This window comes from Heteronotia binoei, chromosome 7, assembly GCF_032191835.1.
Source record: "Heteronotia binoei isolate CCM8104 ecotype False Entrance Well chromosome 7, APGP_CSIRO_Hbin_v1, whole genome shotgun sequence".
Lineage (NCBI taxonomy): Eukaryota > Metazoa > Chordata > Lepidosauria > Squamata > Gekkonidae > Heteronotia > Heteronotia binoei.
Window position 1 is genome coordinate 114834537 of NC_083229.1, and position 12766 is coordinate 114847302.

Below are 12766 nucleotides of genomic sequence, written 5' to 3' on the forward strand. Positions count from 1 at the left end.
GTAGAGAAGAGGAACCAGTTTAAAACAATATAAAACAAAAGAGTAATTAATCTACTATTGAATAAATATAACACAAGTCTAGTGCAGGGTACCCCATACTTGAAAGAAAAAACAAACCTCTTTAAAATATGTGCCTTACAAATTTATCTAATTCAGCTATTCTCCTACCCAGGTCTTGAATTCAGCAGGAGCTCACAGGAGCACAGCTCCTGAACCTTTCTGAGCACTCCCCCTCCTCCTTCCCATCTTGCCTATTGAATAGTAGGTGCAGCTGCATAACAACCCCTGGATGAGCTCTACCACCTATTTTTCTACAAAACGACCCCTGCTCCTATTGCCTTAAATGTTAAAGAGTTCACTCTTTTTTTTTTCCCCCCACCACTCCAAGATACCAGAATACCAACAGCAGGAAAAGTGACTACATGCTCCACTAAGACCAACAAACTTTTATTCCGAATGTAAGCTTTCGTATGCATGCATACTTCTTCAGACGAGGCGCGCATGCACACGAAAGCTGACATTCTGAATAAAAGTTTGTTGGTCTTAAAGGTGCTACTGGACTCCTCCTTTGTTCTACTGCTTCAGACCAACACGGCTGCCCACCTGGATCGATCTACATGCTCTGCTGTAAAACTAAAGCAACCGTGTTACTCTCCTGCTAATTATCGATGTGATTTTACTAGTAGCATAATTTTACTTCATCAGTTATTCTGTAACTATTATTGCTGTTTGAACTGTGATTTCATTCTATGGCTCGAGACCTCCAGTTGAAGAAGCTGTCTGTTAATAAAGGAAGCCTACTATGGCATAGCTAAGTTGTAGAGTCTTGTCCAAAAGAGGGATTTCAACACGTTGGCTGGAGGTGCAAAGTGTCAAAATCCATGTCAAAGTTTTGTATCCACACCCAATGAGACAACTTGATAATGATGTATTAATATTCAAAATCGATCACTATAGCCTCAATCCAGTGCTCACAAACCTGAGGCAAAGTCTGGTAGCTGTTTATAGTTAACATTTCTGCAGCCTTTTGTAGTATATGGACACAAAAACCTTCAACATACTTTCAATGCAGTCCTGAGCAGAGTTACTCCTATCTATACCCATTGATTCCAAAGGACTTAGACTGGAATAACTCAGCGCAGGACTGTAAGGCTAGCTAACTATATTTTGCAACTGGCCTTGGGAAGGAAGCCCAAGTCACAATATGACTACTGAGCTATACTTCATCAAGTTATATTCTTCTGAAAGAAGAAGATGAAGATATTAGATTTATATCCTGCCCTATACTCTGAATCTCGGAATCTCAGAGCGGTCACAATCTCCTCTACCTTCCCCCCGCAACAACAGACACCTTGTGAGGTAGGTGGGGCAGAGAGAGCTTTTACAGCAGCTAGCCTTTCAAGGACAATTCCTGTGAAAGCTGTGGCTGACCCAAGGCAATTCTATCAGGTGCTAGTGGGTGTGAAGACATAAAAGTTAAGTCTTCCCACTTAAATGTCCAGAGCAAGGCCACCTCACTGTTGATGGACCAATGGAATCATTGCAACGAGGATGAAACCAGATGAAACTCCAGCACTTCCTTCTCAAGAACCTTGTCAAATCCTAAAATATATGTCCCTGGGTTGGATTTTTCCAGTCCATTCCACAAGCAAGAGGCATTCTGACGACGCAAGATAACAATGTCTCCTTGCACTGGCAGAAAAAGTAAATTATTTAGCTGGGTTCTGTGAAGTAGCATTTAACAAGAAATTGCAGTGTAAACTCTGACCAACTTTAAGTGTAAAAAAGGTATTCCCCTGCGCAAGCACCATTTCTGACTCTGGGGTGATGTCGCATCATGACGTTTTCATGGCAGTTTGCTATTGCCTTCCCCAGTCTACACTTTCCCTCCCAAGCTGGGTACTCATTTTACCGACCTCGGAAGGATGGAAGGCTGAGTCAACCTTGAGCCGGCTACCTGAACCCAGCATCTGCTGCGATCGAACTCAAGTCGTGAGCAGAGAGCTCGGACTGCAGTACTGCAGCTTTACCACTCTGTGCCACAGGACTCAGTGAAAACTTTAAGTGTAAACACACATAAATGAAAAGGTATGAGAGGCACAGAAGCTAGGGAAAGGATGGAGGCCTCCCACTTTCTCACATCTGATTAATTCTGTGCCATTTTGATTCTAAGCGCTAAACAATAGATGGCATTTTCTTATTCAAGTCCAATACAGCAGGCAACCGGAATTAAGAGCCCCATCCCAACATTTTCCTTTCCCCTAAAATCTACTAAAAGCGTTGCCATATACCCTTAGATGTCATTACAATTAAAATCTTTTGGAACCATATGCTCATAAATATCGGCTATAATGTTGGCCTGTTTTTTAAACCCCTTTTTAAAAATCCTTTCTTTAAACAACAACCAGAAGCACACATTTTCCTGCAAGCAAAAACAAAAGACTGATTCTCTGGGTCAGCTGTTCCCCTCCTCCCCAGTAAGGAGCTGTATTGCCAAAAAGTTGTTACATGTTTTGATTTGTTCCCATCAGTCTGTCTACGAGGTGCATTTAATGTACAAATCAATCAGACATGTAATCCTGTAAAGAGCTGTTCCTGTCAAATCCCACAACCAGCTAAGACCAGAGTAACTCTGCACATGGCCGGTGTGTGGAAGCAGGCCAAGTAGGCAGCCGTCTAGGGTGCTGCCTGGCCTAGGGGCGCAGCGATGTGCCCCCTCTGCCCACACGCAGCGTGTGTGCACCTTGGAGTCTGCCTTCCCCAGTGGAAAGCAGGCTCCATGGATCGCAGACACTGCCAGGCCAGTTTCATGTTCCACAGGTCTGTTGCAGATCCAGAAAACGTGAAAGCGGACGGTGCCTGCGCAGTGCGCTCCTTGGAGTCCAGCTGGGATAAATTAGCCAATTGTAGAAGCTGAAGAAGAGCCAATTACAGTTTCTAAAAACTGGCTCCTGTTGAAGTTGTCTGCTGCCACACATCCTACCTACTCTACTTTAACAGAGCCCTGGGGTGGGAATCATAGCTCAGTGGTAGAGTAACTTTCTCGCATGCACAAGGTCTTGTCACTGGCACCTCCGACTAAAAGGATGCCCCACTTCTCCACTTGCACCTGCTGGAATGGCCTTGGGTCAGCCGTAGCTCTGGCAGAGGTTGTCCCTGAAAGGACAGCTGCTGTAAGAGCCCTCTCAGCCACACCCACCTCACAGGGTGTCTGTTGCGGGGGAGAAGATATAGGAGATTGTAAGTCGCTCCGAGTCTCTGATTTAGAGAGAAGGGCGGGGTATAAATCTGCAGTCTTCTTCATGTGAAGGTCTTATCCCTGGCACCTCCAGCTAAAAGGATCAAGTAGTATTCACACAATTTTTATTGCTTAATCTCACAATTTAAAAAAAAAATTAAAATAAAGAACTGTAAATTAAGAAGATGATGATGATATTGGATTTATATCCCGCCCGCCACTCCGAAGTCTCAGAGCAGCTCACAACCTCCTTTACCTTCCTCCCCCACAACAGACACCCTGTGAGGTGGGTGGGGCTGGAGAGGGCTCTCACAGCAGCTGCCCTTTCAAGGACAACCTCTGCCAGAGCTATGGCTGACCCAAGGCCATGCTAGCAGGTGCAAGTGGAGGAGTGGGGAATCAAACCTGGTTCTCCCAGATAAGAGTCCGTACCCTTAGCCACTATACCAGACTGGCTCTCTTACAAGTTTCTTCATTTCTCCTACAATTCTTTTTTTTAAATTTCGGGGGGAGGGGGGGCACTAGTGGGCAGCTCACTTAGGGCCCCAAAAACCCTAGCACTGACCCTGACTCTGCATATTTACCAGAGGAATCTGGAGGCACAGATAGGCTCAGCAGCAACACATGACATCACTTCTGGTGCAAAACCAGTAATGGCTTAAGTGTGTCCCTACAGTGCTCAAGGATTTGTCCACAAGTCATTCATGAAACCATACTATTTTGAGCAAATCCTAGAGACTCACTCCAATGCAATGACATCGCTTCTAGTTTTGCGCTGGAAATTACGTCAAATGTTGGCAAGATGTCAAGTCAGCCCCTCTCATTTTCTCCCCCAATTGCTAAACTTTTTAAGAATGATGTCACAATCACCAAAAGTTTAATTGCATCCTCTTTAACCAATACAATCTTGTGGAACAAAACATTACACTATTTGGAAGAACTATTTTGGTCTTTGCTGGACCCTTAATTCAATTTAGCTTCTAATGACCTTTGTATAACATTTTTTTAAAAAGGTTGTTGATTAAATGTATAGTTTGCAAGCTCCAGGGAAATCTAAAGCAAGTATATAATTTGAAGCCCTTTAATTAGTTAGGTAACCATTATGACAAAACTGCACTTAGTTTTCAAATATAATATTTGTTCTGGAGAACTGCCACAATGAAAATACAGGCATCTGAAGCGTATGGAGTCAAGAAAATAGTCTTGTTGGCTGTCAACTCACTTGCATTTGGAAAGCAATGTTCTCTCTCCTCCAAATTCTCACTCTTGCTAACTATGCTATTTGTCTTCTGAAAAGAACTGCATGTCTTATTTTTGGTTGTTATATTTCCAAAAGCAGCACACACTTTTCATCCACTGCTTTGTCCCTGCAGAAAATCTGTTCAACCCCTAAGGAGGGTGCATGTTACAAAGGGTTGTCATATACCCTCCAGCACTTCAGCAGCTGATAGGAGAAAGAAAACATTAAAAATGGCCATCGGCAACAACACAATGTCACTCCTAGAAAGATCTGGAAGAAGAAATGTCATGCCTCTCTAGGAATTGCCAGAAGCTCTATGGCAAAACCATAAAACTTCCCAGTTATTTCAAGGTGTAACATCACTTTCATGTATGCCTGGAAGTGACATCATGCTGTTGTGCATTGCTGCCCCCCACCCCATGTTTCCATTTCATTAGTCTCCCACAAGCTGGTCTTCTAAAGCTGTATTGCTTCACTTGCTCTATGTTTCTATCCTGACCTCCTAATTTCCACTGAAGATTTCAATAAACTGTATTTATTCTACAAGTCTAGATAAAGGTTTTTTAAAAGCACATGTGAAGCTGGCAGGCTATACCAGGCAACTAGTGGGATACAGGGACACTAAGAGAATGTGGCATTGCATGTATAATTACATTCTTTCGGGGAGGGGGCAGAACTGATATCATGTCACTCTAGGAATGATTGTAAACTCTATGGTAAAACCATGGAGTTTCCAGCAATTCCTAGAGCTACCTGATGTAACTTCTGTTTTTTTTACCCCAGAGGTGGCGTCACATTACAGAACAATCTGTGGTATAGGCATAAACAAGCACATGCTAACTCAGTTGTCTTGAAGTCGCCATAAACATTCACATTGAGATTAACAAGGGGAAACATCAGCCCATAAATCATAAATTAACAAGGGGAAACCCTCAGTCCATAGATCAATAATAGTCCAAAAATCTTGAAAGGCAATGCAAACTTTGCACAGGTACAGTGTCTTCAAAGAGATGAATGTAGACAATTCTAATTAGATGTGGCTCCTAGGTGAGGCCAACATTTAGTAAATCTTTGTCAGCTGAATTCCAGTATTACATTAGTATCTATTTGGTAAAACAGTTCTCACTCATCGAGGTGCCAATCAGCATCGCTTTACTAGTCCCATGGTTCAGAAAATTTACATGACCAGTCCCTGGCAGCATTCAAAGTAAAGCCTAAATGTCACAGTGATTTCAACTGCTTCATATTTCAGGTATTTCACACCTCTTTATTCATCACTCTTTATGATGAAGTCTGGTGTTTACTCCTGGTGCTAACATAAATTATGAATAATGTGCAAACTAACAGTACAATTCCAAACACAGTAACGCTTTTTAAACCTACTAGCTACAGTGAGCTTAGAAGGGCATAATTATTTAGGATTGCATTGCAAACCACATAAAACTGCATCAAACATGAAGTCATTAAAGCCTGATTAGAAAATGAAGCATTCACTGTCCTTCCTAAAAGGATACAAGATAGAGACTTCTTAGGTGAACACAGAAGAAATATTTATTGAGATAAATCAGCAAAGCAAACCCTTATGGCAAAGAGGCCTTCTTTGCCAGAACTAAAGGAAATTTGACTGTTATTTATAGATAGGTAATCTAATGGACCCAGATCTACGCTCCAGAATTCTGGGTACCGAAATGTAGCACCAAAATATATTCAAAAAAGTTCTCAGGTCTCTGATGTTTAGGTTAAGTCAAGGTTGCGCATTACTGCCCAGGGCCGCCACCCCCTCCTCCTCTGTTTCCATGGAGACGTGATAGCAGGCAATTTCCCTCACCTTCCCCTTTCGGGGCCTCTTCTTCCAACAGTCTCCAAATTAGTTGCTTGAAAGGATTATAGATGAAACCTAACAAATATTTTAAGTACACCAGGTGTTCACAATATATATCACGATCTGCAGGGCTTTTTTGTAGCAGGAACTCTTTAGCATATTAGGTCCCACCCCTCTTATGTAGCCAATCCGCCAAGAGCTTACAGGGCTCTTAGTACAGGGCCTACTGTAAGCTCCAGGAGGATTGGCTACATCAGGGGTGTGTGGTCTAATATGCAAAGGAGTTCCTGCTACAAAAAAGGCCCTGACAAAAATGCTATTATGTAAAAGGTGCAGAATGAGTACAGGAATAATTCATAAGCAAAGAAAACACTACTGAGAATAATCAATCAAACAAACAGGTACATTTTCACCGTAGGCATTCAAACCCCTTGTGAGGAGCACATCCTCCTATCATAGGACTCTAGCTGGCCTCCAGGAAACGAAATCTCTTAAGTGGGTTGTCAGTTCCTGATAAAAAGGAGGTTTTAAAAAGGGTAGCCTTCCCCCTATCTCAGAGCTGCAGCAACAGGATCAACCACAAAGATAAAAATTATCCCAATTCCTTCCCGGACGCCCCCCTCCACAGCCCAAACTGACACATTCTAGAATTAGCTTTATCACTTGGTTTTATGGAATAGACAGCTTTTGTCACTGCAAACTGCAACACTGTAAAGAAATGAAATTAAAGAATTATTTTAATATAGTCCAAAAAATCACGTACCACCTCATTTTCCCTTCCTCCCTCTCTCCCACAGAAATTCCAATATAAGAATAAGTATGTCTACATTATGCAGCAGCATTTTCAGTTATGTTCGTTAACACCGTTGCAATTTGCAGGACACAGAAGAGCAAGATTTAGGTAGTGATCACATATCAAATATCATAGGAAATAATGATATGGCATGGGATATAGTAGATTTTAAAAAATAGAGGGGGGGGGAAGAATTATCTCTACCTAACTAAAGGCTACTCTGTGAGGTCCTCTCTCATCTGCAGAACAATTTGACAATGGGAAAGTATTCAAAGTAATTGCTAAAAGAAGTTCCTTTGAGAAAGAATTTTCCCCACCCAATGGAAAGCTTAGAGAAAATCACTACATATATCTATCATATGATCCTGGGAATGCAAGTTTCCTATTTTCTCTCAGAGAACGGAAGAAACACGGTAATGATTTCTGCACACTTCAATTCATCACACGGAGATGAGACAGGGAGAGGGAAATAGATGCACCAATGTTTCACCTCTGTTATCTGTGGTCTCAAGGAGCAGACAAGAGCTATAGCTACGCTAACATTAATAGTGTGCAGCACATACAGCCAGTCAAAAGCGGTAATGTATATCAAATGACTTTAACAATCGTGTCCCAGAAAAAAAAAAATCTTGGCCGTGATCATATTAATAATCTTCAATATGGCAAAAATATATCCACTGGTCTAATGTTAGCCAGGTAAAACTACAGCTTCTCTGTAGAACTGGACTGAAGTGGTAGATGAACCTTTCATTCTTCTCCTCAAGAACTCATTTCTGAGCAGTAGCAATTTAAGGTTTTCTCTTTTTCTTTTGGCATATATTCTTATCCAATATCTGAACTTGCAGGGACATGTACTTGGAGCTATATGTTGCTTTAGTAAAACGTTACACAACGTTTTTAAGAAAGAAATGAGGTTAAACTAACATCAGTGCAACAACTCTCCTAAAACTCGAATCAGTATCTGGTTTTGCCAGACAGCTGCTATGAAAAGACGAGACTCCACCCACACACAACCACTTCCTGCTGACCTATTCGCTTTCAGGACCAAACAAGACACATCCTATGTTAAAGAGCTAGGTCTGAAAACCCGGACCCAACATTATTTTTCTGCAGCCACACAGCAGCTATGGGGAATGTCTGTCAAAACACAAAGGAGCTTCGAACTGAACCACTGGAGGATAACGGCGAGGAAGGGCCCCGCCTTCCTGCCAGCCGTTTTCCCGCACAAAAATGGTGCTTTGTAGGGGGAATTATTTCCTCACTTTGTCTGCTGTATGTGGAATACTCTTTGTAGCGAAGTGTGAGGTAAATCAGTTGGAAAGGCTACTAGTTCTAAGCAAATTTTACAAAGCCAGAGCTGTTCCACTACGTACTTAATCTATGAATCCTTACCTCCCAGCCTAATCTACCTCGTGGGGCCTGGCCCTTTTGTGAGGCCAAAACAGCAGAGGAAAAACCCATATACAGTATGTCACAGAAGTAAATACACCCCCTCACATTTTGTAAATATTTAAGTATATCTTTTCATGTGACAACACTGAAGAAATGACACTTGGCTACAATGAAAAGTAGTGAGTCTACAGCTTGTATAACAGTGTAAATGTGCTCTCCCCTCAAAATTATGCAACACACAGTCATTAATATCTAAACTGCTGGCAACAAAAGTGAATACACCCCTATGTGATAATGTCCATTACACTGGAAGACAGCTTCAAACTTGGCTGAGTGATGTGTCAGGACACATGCTCTTATGGGATATGAAGCTGTGAACCCTTCCAGGGCATTGGGAAGTTTATACTAAAAAATTAACTACATTTGAGTATGGTCTGGTATTCTCTTTGTCCATAACTGTTATCTTTTTCTTGTTACACTATCTTGCACTGTCCTCCAGTAGAGGATAAACATGTAGATGATTTCACTTCAGTGCACTGGACTATGACAATTAAATTAGAGTTGGATTTAAAAAAAAAAAATGGACTCCATTAACTATGTGTCACAGGCTTCTTTGTGGCCACATATGAGTAATTGTTGCCCTTTTTATATGACAAGCCACTGGACATGAGACTGATAATACCTGCATATGTTCTCTGCCTGCTGTCATGCCAAAGAGTATTATCCCATAGCTTTTACAGCCACTGCATGTGAACAGAAGAGTGGTTTTATGTATATATTTTATGTATATAGGGACGGTGGCTCAGTGGTAGAGCATCTGCTTGGTAAGCAGAAGGTCCCTGGTTCAATCCCTGGCATCTCCAAAAAGGGTCCAGGCAAATAGGTGTGAAAAACCTCAGCTTGAGATCCTGGAGAGCCATGAATGGGGCTGTGGCTCAGTGGTAGAGCATCTGCTTGGTAAGCAGAAGGTCCCAGGTTCAATCCCTGGCATCTCCAAAAAAGGGTCCAGGCAAATAGGTGTGAAAAACCTCAGCTTGAGACCCTGGAGAGCCGCTGCCAGTCTGAGAAGACAATACTGACTTTGATGGACCAAGGGTCTGATTCAGTATAAGGCAGCTTCATATGTTCATATATGTTCAAAATTACCAGGGGAGCTAAGCACATATGACATTACAACACAAGCTGGTTTACAACACAAGAGAGATCACCAAAATGGAACTGGTTTAATCACGAAGTTTCAGGAGAGCTGCTTTTCTCTTCTGATTACACACATCTTGATCCAAAACTGTGTACAAATTCAAGCAACCAAATATTCATATTGTGTATATTACTTTTGCAATTAAGAACAAACTGGACACTGCTAGGTACGTTTGACAGCTAATCGCTTTCCTTCTCTCAGTAAGAAGATTAATATTTGTCTACGGCTTTGAGGCTTGTTTCACTTGGAAGGACCGCGACGTATTGGCCACTAGAAGCAGTTATTCTTTTATGTGTAGTGGTCTGTCATATGAACTGGCTGCTACCTCACCGTTTTCTCGCCTGCTGTTACAGTATAAGCAACAGCATGAATACAAACTGCATGGCATGAGCTAATTCACAAAGTAGAATGTTGCACATTAATATGTGGCGTTGGAATGGGGACTTTGGATGGTTATCTCATTACCAGAAGTAACTGCCTTTCCCTTTCACGTATTCCATTCAGATTCATCAACAGAAGATGGAAGTGGTCACACTCAGCCTGGATTGCACATTGTACCTTTTTCATTACTTTTGCAACTGCTTTTTAATTTACATGGCACTCATTTCCTGCAAAAGATGAGATAGCTGGACAGCATTACTGATGTAACTGACATAAATTTGAGTGGACTTCGAAGGATGGTGGAAGACAAGAGGGCCTGGCATGACTTGGTTCATGGGGTCGCAAAGAGTCGGACTCGGCTGTACAACTATTATTATTATTATTATTATTATTAAACTTGATGAATCGCTCCATCCCAGCTAGTACTAGGCTCTGGGCGATGTACAACATTAAAATAAATACATATATTAAGCCAGTTTGGTGTAGTGGTTAAGTACGCGGGCCCTTATCTGGGAGAACTAGGTTTGATTCCCCACTCCTTCACTTGCACCTGCTGGAATGGCCTTGGGTCAGCCATAGCTTTCACAGGAGTTGTCCTTGAAAGGGCAGCTGCTGTAAAAATCCCCACCTACCTCACAGGGTGTCTCTTATGGGGAGGGAAGGTAGAGGAGATTGTGACCACTCTGAGACTCTGAGAATCAGAGTATAGGGAGGGATATAAATCCAATATCTTCATCTTCTTCAATAAATCAGTTACATTAAAAAAGATTACAAACCATGATGGTGTCTTTAAAGTGTTTTTATTCAGTCAATACATCACTTCATCATTCAGTCATTACTGAACAACAACACCACTTCCTGCACCCACTCCTCCCCCCCCTCCTTACCTATATATCTTTGGCCAGTTTTTACATACCTGGCATGCGTCTGACGAAGAGAGCTGTGTCTCTCGAAAGCTTATGCTACGATAAAATTTGTTAGTCTCAAAGGTGCTACTGGACTCTCTGCTATTCTACAAATTAACAATTCACAGCACAGTGAAGCTATCACACAGATACCATTTCAAGCAATCTCAACATGGCAGCGATTTTGTATGACGTAGACCCAAGACAGCCTGATCTCATAAGATCTTAGAAGCTAAGCGGGGTCTGCCATGGTTGGCATTTGGATGGGAGACCACCAGAGTGTCACGGGCTGGGGCCGGGTCAGGCAAAGTCCAGGGGCAGTCCAAGGTCTGTAGCTGGTGAGCAAAGAGGGTCCAAGGCGCCAAAACCAAATCGCAGTCCAGGTATCGCAGGTCAGAGGTTCAGAGGCCGAAGTCAGGGGGTCCAGAAGTCAAAGCCAAAGTCAGGGGGTCCAGAAGCCAGAGTCAAAAGCCGAAGTGGGTGCTAGAATGTCAGGTAAGTGACTAGTTGCTTCCACAAAGCCTTCTCTCAAAGCCCACAGCTATATAGCCCTCTGCTGTCTGTTGCCCATTTAGGCTAATTGCTGACTCAGAGGGCAGCCAGGATCCTGCTGAGACTCAAGCACCCTCACTCCTAGAAGGGCCAGAATCCTTTCAAAACTCAGGGCTCAGGGAGTGTCTTGCTCGTGAGCGTGCCGCCCTCCTCCGATCCCTGAGGTCCTGACGAAGGCGGTCACGCACACGAGCCACCCGGGACACTGATGCAGGTGGCAGGGGCACAGTTTCTTCTGCAGGCTCGGCTTCTTCTGCAGGGCCCCCAGCACCCATGACACAGAGAAGACCAAGGTCATGCCACAAAGGCAGGCAACGACAAGCCACCTCTGAACGTCTCTTGCCTTGAAAACCAAATGGGGTTGCCGTTAGTCGTCTGTAACTTGATGACAAAAAGGTGTCATGTTCTCAGGACAAAAGGTGCCTCAAAACAGATTGAACATGTCAATGCACGACATCCACTCTCTCAACTACCAATATGGAAAGTGATTATATCCTTAAACCTGTAACTTTTAAGATCTAGGAAACGATCAATTGAGCTCTAATTAAATGAACAGATACAAAAGTAAATTCCCCTTTTAAAAAATTCCCGCTAAAATTAAATGAAATACTCCAGATCTTCTGCATACTACCCCCTCATTCACTTCAATGCACCGTGCAGAGAAGAAAATCCCAGTCTGTCTCACATGATACAACAAGGATATCTTGTGTTTTCACTGCTATAAGACTGGGGTGGGGGGAAGGGATTAAGTATCTGAGAGAAGGCATTAACATTTCTAGCTATTCCAAGTGACAAAGCAACTGTACTTTTATTACATATTTTTTGTACCTAGAAATGCCCTTCAAAAGTTCCTGAAAGACTCTGGGTTGGTTCACATGTTTCCACCCCACTGAACCACAGAACAGGAGAACCACATGTCTTGTGGTCCCATGAAATTAGTTATTCATTCAGGAAAACCATATTTTGCTGTTATGTCATTATGTTGACCTTGATCTCAAGAATTTTAAAACTTCAAAGCAATTAGAAAAGGAAGATGATGAAAGGATAAAATGAGTAGAAGCCTCTTCTTAAGACCAGATCCATCAAGATCCTTCAAGCTTTGAGAGTGTGTAGGTGTGTATAGCCTACTGGAGAGTGGTGCCTGTTTGAGTAAGTGTTGTTTCTGTTTGTCACTTTACCTGAGTTGTAGTTGATTGTGGAAAGTGATTGTTGCTGATTGAGGAGGGTCTCTTTTGCCTGAGGCTG

At 42.5% G+C, this 12766-nt stretch overlaps 1 protein-coding gene and 1 non-coding gene across 2 annotated transcripts in view; one reads left to right on the forward strand and one right to left on the reverse strand.

Annotated features, from left to right (window-relative positions):
- Positions 1-12766, reverse strand: part of JARID2 (jumonji and AT-rich interaction domain containing 2) — a 280348-nt gene that overhangs the window by 113274 nt on the left and 154308 nt on the right. The gene's annotated exons all lie outside the window — the stretch shown is intronic.
- Positions 9410-9481, forward strand: TRNAT-GGU (transfer RNA threonine (anticodon GGU)). Its single transcript has one exon. It is a non-coding gene; the product is annotated as a tRNA-Thr (tRNA).